We start from the raw sequence: 3636 nt of genomic DNA, 5'->3' as shown, positions 1-3636 counted from the left end.
TGGATAAATACGTAGTAGTGCAATGGCTGGGTTGTAGGGAAATTCTATTTTTACTTTTTTGAGGAACCTCCACACTGTTCCCCAGAGTGGCGGCACCAGCCTGCATTCCCACCAGCAGTGCAAAAGGACTCCTCTTTCTCCGCACCCTCGCCAACATCTCTCCCTGCCTGAGCTGTTCATGTTAGCCGTTCTGACAGGTGTAAGCTGGCATCTCATGGTGGTTTTGATTTGTATTTCCCTGATGATGAGTGATGCTGAGCATCTTTTTGTGTGTTAGTCATCTGGATGTCTTCTCTAGAAAGGTGTCTATTCATGTCTTTTGCCCCTTGCTTCACTAGGTGTTACTTGTTTTTTGGGTGTCGCTTTTCATATAGTAAGTTCTTATTAAGGGCATCCATATTCTAGGCATTAGGGACACCAGGGCAGAACCCAAGAGAACAGATACTTTACAGGAGGGAACAGATGATAATTAGGTAAGTAAGTATATGCTATGAAGATTTGTCAGATACGGATAATCATATTCACCTATAAATGATAATTCCAGCGAGGGATGGCCATTATGAGAACGGTAAGACTGGAGGACAAGTGTGGCCCTCCTCCATTTTCTCTGTCCTTCTAGAACTCTCTCGAGACAGATTTTTGAATGCTGTACCTGTCCTCATGTCTCTTTTCTTTCACGTACTTCTATTTCAATAGCTTTTTTTTTAATTTTTAAATTTATTACAATTTTTTACGTTTATTTATTCTGAGAGAGAGAGAGAACTGAGGAGTGGGAGAGAGACGGAGAGAGACGGAGAAAGAGAATTACAAGTGCAGAGCCCGACGTAGGCTCGATCTTACTACTGTGAGATGGCGACCTGAGCCAAAATCGAGAGCCAGACGAACAGCACGCAGAGCCACCCAGGCGCCCTTAGTGTGTGCGTGTGTTTTAAACAAGCAACGTATACATGTCCGTCTCTGGTTGATTTATTTACTTTACAGGGGAGTGGCAACATAGCCTTTTGTGTCTTCCTGGAAAACATTATTGTAGTTCCTCACTCTGGTTCTGCTTTTCCAATGGCTCTGTTTTCCCAGGTGCGAGCCCTTCCCTTTCTCGGGGATGACTGCCCTTCCTTCTCGAAGGGAGGGAAGTCGTGGGGGCCGGCAGTGACTCACGGGCCGTTAGCCTCGGGATGCATTTGGCCTGTTCTCTGCGAGCGTGCGCGGCAGGAGTGGGCTGTGTGCCGGCAGGGCACACACCAGGGCCAGGACTTGGGGGCCCCCGGCGCCTCACGGGCAGTAAAAGATTCACAGGCCTACCTTCGGGGTCCCTCCTGAGAGTCAGCGAGCTCCCCACCCAGGCTGCTGCCCCTTCCAGGGGCAATGGCGGTGGGGAAGGTCATGGACAAGTCACAAAAGAGTGCCTATATAGCCCGTACACAATAAAGAGTTTTGAAGAATCGACTTCATCTTAAAAATAAACTTTATGATTTACAGAAATGTTGGGCATGTCGTATCAAGAATTCACATCGCTTCCACACCCAATACCCTTTAAGACCTTATAATAGTATGATGCCTTTAATTAAAGAATCACTACTGATACATTATATTCTCTTTTTTGAAGTTTGCTTATTTTGAAAGAGAGACCAAGTGGGGGAGGGGCAGAGAGAGAAAGAGGAGAGAGAATCACAAGCAGGCTCCACACTGTCAGTGCAGAGCCCGATGCGGGGTTCGAACTCACGAACTGTGAGATCATGACCTGAGCTAAAATCAAGCGTCGGATGCTTAACCGTCTGGGCCCCCCAGGCGCCCCCTGATACATGATTATTAACTGAAGTCCATAGTTTATTCAGATCCTCTGTTTACCTAACGTGCCTCTTCTGGTCCAGGATCCCACCCAGGGCACCCCACTGCCGACAAATATCCTGCTATGACAGGAGCATGATGGGGAGGCTGCTGCGTGTGCTAGGGACAAGCCTTGAAGGCAGTTTCTGCGGTTGAGGCCGGCCTCGGGGACTTGGGAATTACTCGGCCAGGGCTCTCCAGCCTCTGTCCAGGTGCCCGGTGGCTCGTCTCCACTTTGGCGTAAGTCCCCTCACCTCTCGAATGGGGGCACTGGGCTAGTGTCATCCACACAATTGAGTCCTGGGCTACACGTAAGTTTTCTGATCCTCGCCCTGGGGAGGAGGGAGCCGGCAGGCGTGATGGCATCCAGGAGGGCAGAGCCAGGTCCCAGATCTCCCCGGGTGCGACACAGGGGCTAAGACTCAGACGTTGTCACAGAGCAGGGGCCTGTCCCTGCTTTGCTTTTGATTCTTGTGTACTTCAGCAAGGCCCTCTTCAGCTCTGAGCCTCGGTTTACTCATCTGTAAAGGGCCGGCTGGTGGGAGGGTCCCTTTGACTGAAAAAAGAACAGGTTGTGGGGCGGGGGGGTGGGGTGGGGGGGGGTGAGCAGTGAGTTCTTTGTTTTTGAGGGTGTGCAAGCTGGGCCGGGTGCCCCTGGTGGGCGCTGCAGGGCAGCTCTGACCGGCTTCCTGTTGGAAGGGGAACCAAACCTCTGTGCCTGCTGACTTCCCCACCCCTGACCCCGGGTAGGCGGCCGGCTGGCACAGGACGCCTCTACACCACTGCTTTCCTTTGCAGCTCATGCCAGGACTGCCCTTGGCCCTGGGCTAAGGGAGGTCTGCCAAGTGTACCATACCCCTAGGCCATGGACTTCCCAGAGACTGGAGGGAACCCCCCCATTATTACCTGCCCGCCTTGTGGCACCTTCGGTCTGATACTCAGGCGGCTCCCAGCACAGGCCAGGCCCTAGTCCTCAGGTCAGCCAGGCACTGCCTCCAAAGCTCCTGGGGAGTGAGAGGAAGAAAGAGGAATCCCCGAAAAGGTGAAAATGAAGAACTCTGTGCCCCCCAACTCCCTCCACACCCTAGACTCTCTATTTTAACAATGTCAGGGTCCTTCCGGGCTCCTGAGCCTCTGCACATGCTGTTCTCTCCACCACCCGTGCCCTTCTCCTTTTCTAGCTGTCGGCTCCTGCTCATCCTTTAAGGCCCAATGCAAAAGACCCCTGCTCCAGACCCTAGCTTGCCAGCAAGTCCTACCTGTGTCTCGGCATGTATCACCCTGAGTCATAACAGGTCTCTTCCGGGTCTGTGTCCCTGTGTCCCTCGAATTTCCTGAAGGCAGGGGTGGGGCTGACTCACGCGAATGGTTTTCACAGACACGTCGTCTGCCCACAGCGTTATTGTGTGGAAGGGCCGAGGAGGGAAGCCGGAGGCGAGGGAGGATCGCTGGAGTCAGTCTTTCCTGAGCATCTTCGTTTACTGGCTCTGTCGCATCCATTTAATCTCTAGTCTCCTGACTCTTGACCCCACCCGGAGGGGGCGCTGTCACACGCTCGTCGGTGGGGACAGGGGCGGCGGGAGCGCCACTGCGTCCGAACCACGGAGAGAGGTGGCGCTCCGCGGGGTGGGCCTGCGTGATACCCGACGACCCGCCCCGGGAGAGCCAGGCGGGGGTCTGCGGTGGGGCAGCAAGCGCATCGGGAAGGTCCCCGCACCACCTGGTGGCCGGGACTCCCGCGGGTCGCGCGCGGATAGTCCTATTTCGAACCGAGGTAACCGAGGCCAGGAGCCGCCGCCACCCCGCCCAGCT

General features: G+C 54.1%; 1 protein-coding gene and 1 long non-coding RNA gene across 2 annotated transcripts in view; both read right to left on the bottom strand.

The window, feature by feature from the left end:
- The window catches only part of DEGS2 (delta 4-desaturase, sphingolipid 2), a 34293-nt gene that overhangs the window by 18641 nt on the left and 12016 nt on the right, over positions 1 to 3636 (bottom strand). The gene's annotated exons all lie outside the window — the stretch shown is intronic.
- LOC115302536 lies at positions 1767 to 3614 on the bottom strand. Its single transcript, XR_003913522.1, has 3 exons — positions 3084 to 3614; positions 2731 to 2828; positions 1767 to 2380 (listed from the first exon to the last, which is right to left on the bottom strand). It is a non-coding gene; the product is annotated as an uncharacterized LOC115302536 (long non-coding RNA).

This window comes from Suricata suricatta, chromosome 9, assembly GCF_006229205.1.
Source record: "Suricata suricatta isolate VVHF042 chromosome 9, meerkat_22Aug2017_6uvM2_HiC, whole genome shotgun sequence".
NCBI classification, from domain to species: domain Eukaryota; kingdom Metazoa; phylum Chordata; class Mammalia; order Carnivora; family Herpestidae; genus Suricata; species Suricata suricatta.
Note: the sequence above shows the minus strand (reverse complement) of the source record. Positions and strands in the feature narration are given on the sequence as shown.